At 47.5% G+C, this 13362-nt stretch overlaps 1 long non-coding RNA gene across 1 annotated transcript in view; it reads right to left on the bottom strand.

Moving 5' to 3' along the window:
• Window positions 1-1800: 1800 nt before the first annotated feature.
• Window positions 1801-13362, bottom strand: part of LOC115084530 — a 40051-nt gene continuing 28489 nt past the window's right edge. Inside the window, exon 3 of the long non-coding RNA XR_003854590.1 lies at window positions 1801-2922. This is a non-coding gene — a long non-coding RNA (uncharacterized LOC115084530). The remainder of the gene's footprint in view (window positions 2923-13362) is intronic.

The following is a 13362-nucleotide window of genomic DNA, read 5'->3' as shown; positions in this document are numbered from 1 at the left end:
TTTAGTGGATGTCTTATAGTTCTATGTACTTATTAAGTCCTCCTGGCCACCAGAACCTGAGGGAGAGATAGCTAGTTCAGGCAGAAGATTGCTGGTGCTAGGACAGTCTTGTCCCTGCAGTCCCTGGGTTCAGACCCATTCCTGCTCCAGAGATTACCCCAATACCAGCCAGTGAGCCATGACAGAAGCTTATTTGGGAGAAATGACAAGAAGTTCCATCTTGGCCATGCTAAATTTAAGGTGGTGACAGGATATCCAGATGGTGATGTCGGACAAGAAGGCCTAGATTTGGGACTGAATTCTTAGTGAAATTTCTAGTGTGTAGAGGCAGATCTAGGAGTCATCAGCATAAAAACTGCACTGAAAGCCATAGGGGAGATTAGAGCACCAAGGGAAGAAGTATACAGAGAAAAGAGAAGAGAGCCCAGGACAGAGCCTTAAGGCCCATCAACTGCTAGCAGAGCAGTGGTGGAGGAAGAACCATCAGAGGATATGGCAAAAGTACAATAAGAGGGGTAAGAAAACTAGGATGTGGATGACAGTCTCATCCTCCCAGTTCCCTTGGCCTGGAACTATGGAATCATCTTTGTTGCTTCTCTCTCCTTCTATACACAAATCCAAAATATTGCTAAAATGTGTCCTTTCTTATGTAAATCTATCTCATGCATAATCATTGTGAATACCCTGAAAACCTGCCCTGTTTTTGGCTCTTGAGGACTGGAATTGGCCACCCTTGTCCTAGTGTGTCTCACCACTGGTTGAGAACCTCTGCTATACAGACTAGTTGATTTGTTGAGGTATGGCAGAGAAAGGCAACAATGTAGGGTAGTAGCTATTACCGATAACTTAATTGTTCTATTGCTGAGTCAGTATTGTATATTTTTGTCAAAATGATTGTTCTAGAAGATGTGTTATCAGACTGCTTAGATCTTACAAATCACATTAGGAAGAGGGTGGTTGATTGGAGGTAGATTAGTAGTACTGAAATTAACAAATTTGGCACCTATACTTTTCTCTGGGTTTATTTTTGGAACATAAATCAGATTTTTGCCCTTTAAGAAATCTTTAAAGTGCTATTGATATAGAATTCTTCAGCAAACAGACTCAATGTCTTGGATTCACCATATGGCAATTTTCTAGAAGCTGCCAACAAAGTATGACAAATAGCAATTGTCCTTATCCTTAGGGTGTCTGTAGGAAAGCTCATAGCCTTTTAAGTCAAGGCAGTCTGTATAACTGGGCCATGTCACTTCAGTAACTCACAAAACCTCTTTTAGTTGTGGGTTACAGATACCCCCAGGATATTTTTTTCTAGCCGTTACTGCAGCTTGACTGCATCTCTACCCCAAACATGCAACTCATGACTTCTTAGTTCCCACTTTTCAACATACAGATTCATTTTTTAATCACCTTCTGATTTATGGCTGCTCTGGAGCTCTAGGCCACTTGCTTCCCACCTCCAACTTTGATCTCATGGAGAGTAATTTTCAAAGTCATTTCCATGGGCAAAACAGTGCTTTATCCGTGGAAATGGCCTTTTACAAAATTGCCAGTTTGAAATGGAGGTAAACTGGCATGCATATGGTCTGGATGCATGTAAATTTATCCTTAGTGAGCAGAGGCATTCCTGGGGGCAGGGTTGAGGAGAGGTTTGCACTTACTTGCATACTTTTGTATTTTCAAATGTATGCTGTAAATTTCCCCCCCAAAACTGCACCTATGTTAGCAGGTGAAAATGTGTGCAGGTCGTTAGAAAACTGGTGGAAAGTATGCAGGTAATTGTCTTAAAATCTTACAAAATTACAGGCACAATGGAAATTTATTACGTTATACTGAATTATAAACACCTGTTAGTGATGCCTCATAGTTTATTTTAACCAATGCAATTCAATGAGGACATTGAAGTAGCAGCTGTGTAGAAAGCTTTTCAGTGGCCAACTGTAGCTGAGAAATATAGAAAATCTAAGCAGCAGATGGTAGATAAAGCCAAACAAATTTCATTCAATGAATATAAGTGTGTGTGAGATATGTAGTGTATTCTAAACACATGATGTGGCGTAAAGCAGACCAGTATCACCAAAAGGAAAAAGAAGCTCTTTATCTGAGCTCGAAATTCCTGATGCTGTCGAGCTGTAAATCCATATTTCTTCAGTAGCTGGATGAGTACAGATACCTGGATCAGAAGAAGAATGGAGACTGTACCCAGAAAAATGGAAATTATAAAACAGTTCACAATAATCATGCTTCTCTCAGCAAGGTCTCTATGGAATTGAAAGCACTGTGCCCTGTTATAGTCATCTGAGATACCATAATGTGACAGGAAAACAGGGAGTATTATCAGAATCCACACAATCCAGACAGCAGTGCTTACTGCAATGATGTAAAGCTTTTTCTGGAATTCCAGCTTTCGGATCTTTTTAAAGAAAGTCAGCAGACGTAGTACTATCATAGCCACATAGAAGAAGAAAGCAATGTACATGTGGATGTAGATCATGATACTCACTAGCTTGCAAGCGAGCCACCCAAATAGCCATTTCTGCAACACATAATAGGAGATGCGGAATGGAAGGGTGAATAAAAGTACGGCATGCAGCACAACAAGATTGCTAAAAATGATGGCCATTGCTGACTGGGATTTCCTTTTAAACAAGAGGCGTGACATGATGATTACTCCAACAGTGCCTCCTATTAAGATTACAATGTAGAATGCTATCAAAAATATAATATAAGACGGTATCTTGTCGTTTTCATCAGAGAAAATACCCAGTGGTGTAGAGGTTGCATTAGACATCTTGACTACTCTCTCAGCAAGTCAAAGTAGAGCTAGAAAATAATATAAAGATAAACCATTTGAAAAACTGTTCTTATTTATATTCCTTCTTGATTATAGTTGACCATCAACATTTTCCACTTTCCAGCATTCTGAAACAAAAATATGAAAGACAGATTTTAAGTGAATTTGTGATTTAGTATACCCTTTTTTTCCCTCATACATACTTTATAATCAGCTTGTTAGCAGGCCTGGATAATATCTTGGACATCATCATGTCCAGTGCAACATGGCAGCATTTCACATAAAATTTCATCATGTCTGATCAAGAATGATAATGTTTTACAAGAAAACATCACCACATTGCATTAATTAAATCCAGAATTACAAAATGGAGTCAATGTGGCTTGTGCTAAAGATGAATGATTTATCTTGACTTCAGTGCAGACTGTATATTATTGCTGGCTCACTAGTGAGTCAAAAATTTTATATGATCATATGTTGTGGTTGCAGATTAGTAACTCAAACTTTGTATCTGTGTCCTGGTCTAATCACTTCATGATCACCTTTCTTTTAAACTGTTCTATTCAGTGCCACAAGGGAATTATGGCTGTTAGAAAATGGAGACCTAAGAATAGATTGAGCCCTGTTGTAACCAAAGGTAACCACAACACATATGTCAAAACCTGAGTGCTTGAGGTATGGCCCCTTATATTTGCAGAGTTTCCTGACATTACGCCATCCTTTACACGGTGAGCTGAAATCCATGATAAAACAGTTATGGTGTTTTATATCATACTATGGGAATGCCTAATCAGTGATGTATTTGTCATTAGCATGCAAATTAGGACAATAACTTTTATCGAGGCCATGAACGCCCCATTTATTGCATCTTACTAGATGCAAGGACAGAACAATTTTCAAAGTCATTTACCCAGGCAAATAGCTATTTTCCCAAGTAAAATGGCTTGGCTGAAAATTTCCCTCCTTTAGCCAACTAAAAGTACATATGGTCTCCCATAGAGTGTGTTACGCCCGTCGTAACATACTCTATGCTCACCTCTTTCTTTGCTGCCTTGTCATCTCTTGGAAGAATGGCGGTCTCCGCTAACCATCGCCGACCAGCCTGGCATTCCAGGATGGCGTGGAAGCTGCCGACCGCCATCTTGTTTCAGGAATTATCTAGTCGTGCTCGCATGAGCCACCTTTGTACATGTCATAGTGGGAATCTCAGGGGCGTCCCCTCCAGATGACATCATCAATCTGTTGTACTTAAGCTGGCTGGCTCTTCGGTTAGACGAGTTAGCAAGGAGTTTCCTCATTGCTAAATTCCGCTCCATCCTTGGACTTCCGTTTCCAGACTCTACACTTGGCGTGAGACTCTCTGGGTACCCGCTTCTCAGGGACCCTTCCTTGTCTCTGGCTATCTGCTCCTCGGAGCGCCTTCCTGCCTTGGACTTCTATCTGTCCTGCTCCCCGGGACCTCTTCTGGAACTGCCTCCTGTGAGTACCTTACTACTACGGACTTCAATTATACCAAGCCTCATTGTGGAATCCTCTTCGGTGTACCCCATGCTCAGGCCACTACCGCACCATCCCAGGAGGAGCCACTCCGGTATACCCTGCACTGCAGGTCATTACCACACCACTGCTACAGGACCCTCATTGGGGTCCTTGCGCCTTGGACTTCCATCTCATTACCACTACTGAGACAAAACCTCTCCGGTGTACCCCATTCCGCGGGTCACTACAGGATCTGCACGTCTGAGGTATTTCTTCACTACTGTGAGACTCTCTGGCGTACCCTGCTCTGAGGGCCACTACCGGATCTTCACATCAGAGGTATCACTCTTGGATATAACCCTCTGCTCAGAACTATACTTTTACTGCCCCTCCCGCTTCACGGGCTGTGCCTTTCTCTTCTCATAATAAAGACTCTATTCTACAGCTGTGTCTGACACCACTGAGACTGCTCCTACCGCCGGTGAGGCTCACAGGGCTCCTCCCTTTTGGCGGAGACACCTCTCACCTCGGCCCAGGGTTCACACTCTTACAAGTCATAACAGAGTGCATGCTTTTAGCCAGACTGTGAGGAACAGGGCCAGTACAAGGGTATTAGGTGCCCTAGGCGAACCTTATAGCTTTACACTCCCCACCCCACCCCCAGACCTCCACACATTACAGTTAAAAATAATGCATTTTTAAAAAGAGATTTTAAATGAAAAAAGACATTCTAACTACAGTCTTCTGAGATAATAAAATACCATTTACCACAACTTGTTTATAATATTTGCATGCACTGCTTTGGTGCCAACAAGAAAACTTGCAAAAAAAGACATCTATTATTAGGTTATTGTAAAGCACATTGGTTGTGGGCTTGACCTTCAGAAGGCTATGAATAAACTAAATTACAATTATAATTTAGTAAACCTCCTATACAAAAACAGGAGTAACTGTTAGCACTCAAACAGTAACAACCTTACCACTGAAAAGGCAATACTGCAATTATAATGACAGGCCCTAAAACACCAATATATCTCTTAATTAGTAAAACAGAATAAGCCAGGCTGCTGTAGATCCCTACAGAAACTACATGACAGCAGAATACTTCACTTCAATCACACATGCAGAACACAGATGGACTGGCACCAAATACAGAATAAAGAGACAATAAAGCAGTGTTTCCCAACTAGTGTGCCATGGCTTAGTGGTTTGCCACTAAGCAGGTGTGCCACGGAAAAGTCACCATTGTCTAAGGCTCAGATCCAGACAGTAGCTTGGCTGTCCCCTTAGTACCTCACAGCAACAAAAGACAGTAGCAGTGACTCGTCAATATATAGGAGTTTCTTTCTGAGAACATGTGTAATCATGTATGCCTCTTTTATGTAGCTACAGCATGAGCCATGAAGTGTAAGAATTAATGGGCTGCATGCAGGGCACTGATAGCTGGGCCTTATTTTATCTTTGAATTTTTGCACTAAGTTGTTGAGATTTTATAAACCAAGGATCTGGTTTACTAAGGCCTTTTCCCACTCTGCGTCTGTGGGGAGAAAGCGTAATAAATCAAGCCCCAAATATGTAGCATAAATGAGGCCTTACTGGTAATTGCAGCCTGTAAACGTTTCAACTGTCCACAAATTATGATTTAGGATGGAAAATGTCAGAACATTGACTGGGAACCTGTTACTACCATGTCTTTTTTTCTATTATATTCCCAAAATGAAAGAACAGGCAGAAAATTTCTTAGCACATTTTTTTCATTAGTGCTCATCAGTGGTGTAAAGTCTTCTATGAAGATGGTTAAGCATTTCTTTCATTTTTGTATAGTTTTCAAGAGATTAATTTTCAGGGAGCAAGAACAACTTTGTCTCCCAGAATCGTTCTCAAAATTGCAGAACATTATGAATTCTACGAGAGTCAGTTAAATAAGCTTGCAATCAATATCTTTTACTAAATGTTATCTAACACAGAACCCTTGTTGCGTAAGGTTTTTACTTAGTTACTCCATAATTCATTTTCTGTACTGCACTGTAAGTGTTAGGTCGTCTGGCCGCGACCGGCCAACCCCCCTACCTTGGCTGGTCCCTCGATGCGGCGGCCTCCTCTTCATGCTGGGCTGTGGGCACCGGGCCGCACGGCTGCAGCGGCGTCTCTCTCCCGGTGTTACGTTTAGGCAGTGGTCCGGTGTTGTGAACACCACCTTCAGGAGTGACTCCAGGTGGAGAGAGACAGGGTTAGCTGGAAGGTCTCTGATGAATGACTGGGAAGGTATATGATGCAGGCAGGAGTGACATGTAACTGGGCAATGGCTGTGATATGTGGAGCAGAGTACAGGCTGGGAACAAGTCAAAGTCCAGGCAGGGTCAAGGTAGGCAAACTCAGGAGTCCACAACCAGGCAGCCACACAAGAACCTTATTGCAAAGCAGAGGGCCCAAAGGCCACACACACACAGCAAGGCAGAAAGCCCGAAGGCCACATACACACAGCAAGACAGAGGGCCCGAAGGCCACACACGCACGGCAAGGGAGAGGGCCCGAAGGCCGCATACACACAGCAAGGCAGAGGGCCCGAAGGCCACACACGCACGGCAAGGGAGAGGGCCCGAAGGCCACACACACACAGCAAGGCAGAAGGCCCGAAGGCCACACACACAACAAGGCAGAGAGCCCGAAGGCAAGGTAGCAAGGCAGAAGCCCGAAGGCAAGGAGGCTAGAGCAGGGAGCCCAAACGAGCTCGATGCTGAAGCACTGGAGTCTAGGGTAGGCAGGGCTATAAAGGAACATCCAGGACATAGAGCAGATGGATTGGGCCAGCCAGGAGAGCCTGCTCTTGAAGGACCTCTGGTGGTGAGGAGGTTGCACAGCAGCTATAGCCGTAACACGCGGCCTGCATCGAGGCCTCCCTCGACACGCGTGGGAGGCCCCGCCTCTTAAAGGAGCCGCGGCGGGAGATTCAAGCTGGCGCTGGATGATGACATCTCTACAGAGGGGTATTTAAACCCCGCAGCTTCTTTCTTCCTTTGCCTTTGCAAAAGACTTTCTCTGTTGCTCCTGGACTGTGCTTCCTGTGCCTTGGTACAGTGTCTCCCTGCCTCCAGTTTCTCCCTGCCTCCAGTGTCTTCCTGCCTCCAACGCCTCCGTGCTCCTGTGCCTCAGCGTCCTTCGGCCCTCTGATCTTCGCCTCCGAAGTTTCCTGCCTTCGTCCTTGGATCCTTCTGTTCCAGCATCCTTCTGTTCCTGTCTCCGTCTGTTCATCTCCCCAGGTAGTACCTTCGGACTGCTCTCTGGTACTGACCTCGGCCTTTCTCTTGACCTCTCTGTCTGCTGCCCGTCCTGACCTGTGGCCTGTGACTTCACTTCGTCTCTTCACTGCCTGCCCCGGACCTTCTGCCTGGACTTCACTTCGTTTCTTTGCTGCCTGCCCCGGACCTTCTGCCTGGACTCCACGCCGTCTCTTTGTGTAGGTTGGTTCCTATCTCGCTGGATGAAAGCTCCGAGTACCCGCTCCTTGGGGGCTCTTCCGCATTCATAGGCTATCCGCTCTTCGGAGGGCCATCCTGCCTGATTTCCCGGAACCAGCCCTTGTGAGTCCTTCTCTCGCCTACCTCCCGGAGACGAGTTCCACTGAGTGGATCCCTCGGCAGTCTTCACCTCTCGCTCCGGCTCAAGGGTCCACATCTACAACAGTTTGCAAAGGCCATGGACCCGGTGGACTTGTCTAGCCTTCCAGCCATTCCGGGCCTGACTCAGCTGCTTCTGCAGCAGCAGCAATCCCTGGAGACTCTATCCACCACAGTAGAACACCTGGTATCTCGCCTGGATTCCACCACTGGACGCGGGACAACCACTCCTCCCCTGGTGCCTCCAGTAGCCTCGATCTCCGTGACCCATATGCCTGCTCCACCTCGATTCTACGGGGAATCTAAGCAGTGCTGAGGGTTTCTGAACCACTGCTTCATAAGGTTCTCCCTGCAAGAACAGCAGTTTCCTACTGACCGAGTGAAGACATCCTTCATGATCTTCATACTTTGTGAGCGAGGAGATTCCATTTTGGGAGACCTACCTCGGTTTGTCCGAGGTAGGTCTCCCAAAGATTTGATGAACCAAGCCGCCAGTCTACTGCCACTATGGAACTACTTAACCTCTGCCAGGGCTCACGCACCCTGGATGACTTTGCAGTAAAATTTCACACTTTGGCATCTGAACTAGGGTGGCGTGAGGACAGCCTGCGTGGCATCTTCCTGGAGGGGTTGTCCTCCCGTATAAAGTATGAGTTGGCCGTACGGGAGCTCCTGGATAACCTCGAGGCACTCATTGAACTGGCAGGTCGGATCGATCGTCGAGTACAGCTACGTGCTAAAGAATTTAAACCAGGCTGTCGCTCAGTTTCCCTGGCTCCAACATTTTCTTGTCCAGTGGTTGCGCCCACAACACCTGGAGCTTCGCCGGAATGCCGGGAAAAGCCTATGCAGCTAGGCTGCAGCCGCCTGACAACCGAAGAAAAACAGTGTCGACGGAGGCTCGGCTTATGCCTCTACTGCGGAGGCAAAGCACATCTGTTGGCCCAATGCCCTGAATGTCCAGGAAACACCCGGGCCAAGGTGTCAGAGGAGGGCTGACCCTAGGCTGTATCAATCCCACTCCTCCATGCACGGTCCACATTATATTACAATTTTCCGGGGGTTCCTATACTACACTCGCTCTCGTCGACTCAGGCTCCGGCGGGAACTTTATTCTATCCGAGCTAGTCCACCAATTGCAACTACCTGTGATATCCCATACACCACCATTATGGATTTCCTCCATCCAAGGAGACCCTCTCCCAGGAAGGGTGAGTTCCCGCACTGCCCCTGTAACTGTTATGGTTATTGGTGTTTGGGTGGATCCTTGGACACTGTGGCAGCTGTCCACGCCCACGGGGGGGGGGGGCAGTCCCGTGAGGGACCACAGTGTCAGGCTAACCTCCGGACAGAAAAACACAGATTTGAATCTTTTATTAAACAGTATATTGAACCACCAGAGGTGGCAGTAGTGAGCAGTGGTTGTAGAGCCCGGCTGGGTGCATCTCTCACAGAATGCTGGAAACGGATCCTCTGTAAGCAGTGCTGTAGTGGAAAGAGACTGAGAGTTATAAGCACACAATAGAATTAGCATTCAGAGTCCCAGGTAGAATAGGAGAGCTCCAAAGCAGGGAGAGCAGGCCCTCGAGGAGCAAGTACCTGATCCCTTAGAGCAGAGAGACTCAGTAGCATTGTACTCACTAGCAGTAGCAGAGATTCCACTAGACGAGAGGTCTGGCACCGGAGCAGAGGGCAGGCCCTCGAGGAGCGAGTTCCTGATTCCGGTGAAGCGGTACTGTAGAGAGAGATGTTTCTTGTACTCACAGATGATGACTGTGGTTAGTTCTTCCAAGCAGAAGGTAGAAGTTGCAGGCAGCAACACAGGGAACATGGGCCCTCGAGGAGCGAGTACCGATTTCCCCAAAAAACAGAGAGGCCCCCGAGGAGCAGGTACCCCATTAGTGACCCCGAAGGGTAGTAAGAGTTCCAGTAGAGCTGGAGAGGCAGAGTAGCTTAGGAACGGAGAGCGAATCCCATCCATAAAGTTCCGGTTGTGTTCTGTTAGTGTTCCGGTTGCTAACTCAATGAGCTAGCAAATGCAGTAGGCAGATATACCCTGGAGTCGTGACGTCAGAACAGGGGGACGCCCCTGAGGTTCGCTCCAACCTAGAAATAGATGAGGGTGGCGTGCGCGTGCGCGCCTTAGAGGTACCTTAAAGGAGCATGGCAGGAGGCAGCACCAAAGCCGGTCTGGGGACACCGGAGAGGTTGGCAAACAGACGCCACCACAGCCATCAGTCCAAAGTGAGTGGGAGGAGCTGCAAGTAGGCGGGGCGAAGCCGTCGAAGACCAAAGGACGCAACAATAACACTTCGGACTGGGGTTCTTCACCAAGAGGAAGTGTCCTTCTTGATTCTCGGGAAGTCCATTCATCCCGTGGTATAATGGCTTCCTTGGCTACAAAAACATTCACCCACCACTGACTGGAAAACCCTGCAAATTACAGCCTGGGGGAAGGACTGCTTCTCCACCTGCCTTTGACTTAGACCGCAAACACAATTGGTGCTGGCTAGCACCTCCCTATCGTTACCACCTCAGTATAGTAGCTTCGCCGATGTGTTCTCCAAGAAGGAGGCGGAGACCCTTCCGGAGCACCGGTCCTTCGACTGCGCCATTGCCCTACTACCCAGCACAGCTCCGCCCCATGGACAGATGTATCCATTGTCCCTGCCCGAGATGCAGGCGATGTCTAAGTACATAAAGGAAAACCTCGACTGGGGTTTTATTTACCCCTCTTCCTCTCCAGCAGGGGCAGGCTTCTTCGTAGCCAAGAAGGACGGTTCTTTAAGACCCTTTATTGATTACAGGGGACTCAACGCAATCACTCGAAAGGATCATTATCTGCTTCCCCTGATTCCTGAGTTACTGGACCGCCTTCATGGAGCCAAAGTCTTTTCCAAATTGGACCTCCGAGGGGCCTACAGTCTTGTCCGAATAAGACTGGGAGACGTGTGGAAGACGGCGTTTAATATGCATGACAGCCATTACGAATATCTCGTAATGCCCTTTGGACTATGCAACGCACCCGTAGTGTTCTAAAATTTAATAAATAAGATATTCCAGGACATGTTACACAAGGGGGTGATTGTCTACCTTGATGACGTCCTAATTTATTCCAAAGACTTGAAGACACATCGCATGGATGTTCATCGGGTCCTCCAACGTCTAAGAGAACATCGTCTATTCGCTAAATTAGAAAAATGCCTCTTTGAACAGGAATCCTTGCCATTCTTGGGCTTCATCGTGTCCACCTCAGGTTTTCGTATGGACCCAGACAAGTTAGCCAGCATTCGGGAGTGGCCGCAACCTGTGGGATTCCTTTTATTGCAAAGGTTTCTTGGCTTCGCTAATTTCTATAGGAATTTAATTCCCCACTATTCACGCAAAGTAGCACCCCTAATGGCATTAACTAAGAAGGGGGCCAATTCTAAACAGTGGCCGGAGGAAGCCATCCATGCCTTCCATGATTTGAAAGAGGCATTTCTACAAGAGTCATGTCTTCCTCCACCCTGATCCAGCTCGTCCATTCATAGATGAGCGGTACTCAGCCAATGCTCCCCTCAAGGGACTCTCCTGACTTGCTCTTTCTTCTCCTGCAAGTTTTCCTCCACGGAGAAGAACTATGGAATTGGTGACAAGGAGCTGTTAGCCATTAAGATGGCTTTTGAAGAATGGAGACAATGACTTGAGGGGGCACAACACCCCATGATGGTATATACCGACCATAAGAACCATGAGTTCCTCAATAGGGCTCAACCGCTAAATCCGCTCCAGGCCCGCTGGTCACTCTTCTTCAGTCGATTTGACTTCGTACTACGTTACCGCTCGGCAGATAAGAATACACGGGCGGACGCACTTTCCAGGCTATACGAGTCTGAAGATGTACTGGAAACTATCCACTACATCTTGGATCCAGCCAAAATCCAACTAGCGGCTACTGACATGATACCACAGGGGAAGACGGTGGTTTCCCTTCGTCAACGACCTAAAGTACTGGCTTGGGCACACAACTCTCTTACTGCTGGACATCCAGGCAAAGCTCGAACCCTGAAACTTCTATCCTGATATTACTGGTGGCCTCGGATGGCTCAAGATTTAAGCTCCTACGTGGATTCCTGTCCGATGTGCGCACAGCAGAAGCCCTTGTCTGGTCGGCCTTGGGGATTACTCCAACCTCTCCCAGCTCCCCGGGAGCCCTGGACGCACATCTCTACGGATTTTGTGGTTGATCTACCTATCTCCTCTGGCAATCATGTGATCTGTGTCGTGATCGACAAATTCTCTAAAATGCTGCACTTTAGTCCCTTGCTAAAATTACCTTCAGCCCCAGAGTTGGCACGACTATGTCATACATATTCCGATTGCATGGCCTTCCCTTACATATTGCATCTGATCGTGGCCCCCAGTTTACGGCCAAGTTCTGGCGGGCACTGTGCAAGAAGTTTGGAGTGCATTTGGATTTTACCACAGCCTTCTACCCACAGGGTAATGGGCAAGCTGAGCGACTTAACTGGGGATTGAAGAACTTCCTTCGTAGGAAGCCACCAAGATGATAGGTCTTCGCTTTAGCCCTGGGCGGAGTTTTCCCACAACTCCCACTTTCATTCTGCTACAGGGTCATCTCCATTTCAGGTGGTTTATGGAAGGCATCCTAAACCTCCACTACCGTTACCTCTGTCTGTACCCTCTTCCACAGCCCAACTTACGGCTGAACAAATGCACAATCTATGGGAGGCCATCAATGCCAACTTGATTAAAGCTGCTGACACCGCCAAGCGCACATCTGATAAATGCCTCCGGCCAGCTCCCCTCTTTAACTCGGGGGATTGGGTTTGGCTCAGCACCCGCCACATCCACCTTCGGCTGGCACCAAAATACATTGGTCCTTTTTCAATTTCTGAACACTTAGGTTCTGTGACCTATCGCCTAAGACTGCCCTCCAGACTCCAGATACAGAATTCCTTCCACGTAAGAACATAAGAACATAAGAACATAAGAATATGCCATACTGGGTCAGACCAAGGGTCCATCAAGCCCAGCATCCTGTTTCCAACAGTGGCCAATCCAGGCCATAAGAACCTGGCAAGTACCCAAAAACTAAGGGGTAGATTTTCAAATACCGCGAATAGGCGTACTTTTGTTGGTGCTCCAGGCGCCAACAAAAGTACGCAGGATTTTAGTAGATACGAGCGTAGCCGCACGTATCCGCTAAAATCCGGGATCGGCGCGCGCAAGGCTATCGATTCTGTATAGCCGGCGCGCGCCGAGCTGCGCAGCCTACCTCCGTTCCCTCCGAGGCCGCTCCGAAATCGGAGCGGCCTCAAAGGGAACTTTCCTTTGCCCTCCCCTCACCTTCCCCTCCCTTCCCCTACCTAACCCACCCGCCCGGCCCTGTCTAAACCCCTCACTTACCTTTGTCGGGGGATTTACGCCTCCCGGAGGGAGAAGTAAATCCCCGCGCGCCAGCGGGCC

This window comes from Rhinatrema bivittatum, chromosome 2 (genome assembly GCF_901001135.1).
Source record: "Rhinatrema bivittatum chromosome 2, aRhiBiv1.1, whole genome shotgun sequence".
NCBI classification, from domain to species: domain Eukaryota; kingdom Metazoa; phylum Chordata; class Amphibia; order Gymnophiona; family Rhinatrematidae; genus Rhinatrema; species Rhinatrema bivittatum.
The sequence above is the reverse complement of the archived record's forward strand: the minus strand, read 5'-3'. Positions and strand labels throughout refer to the sequence as shown.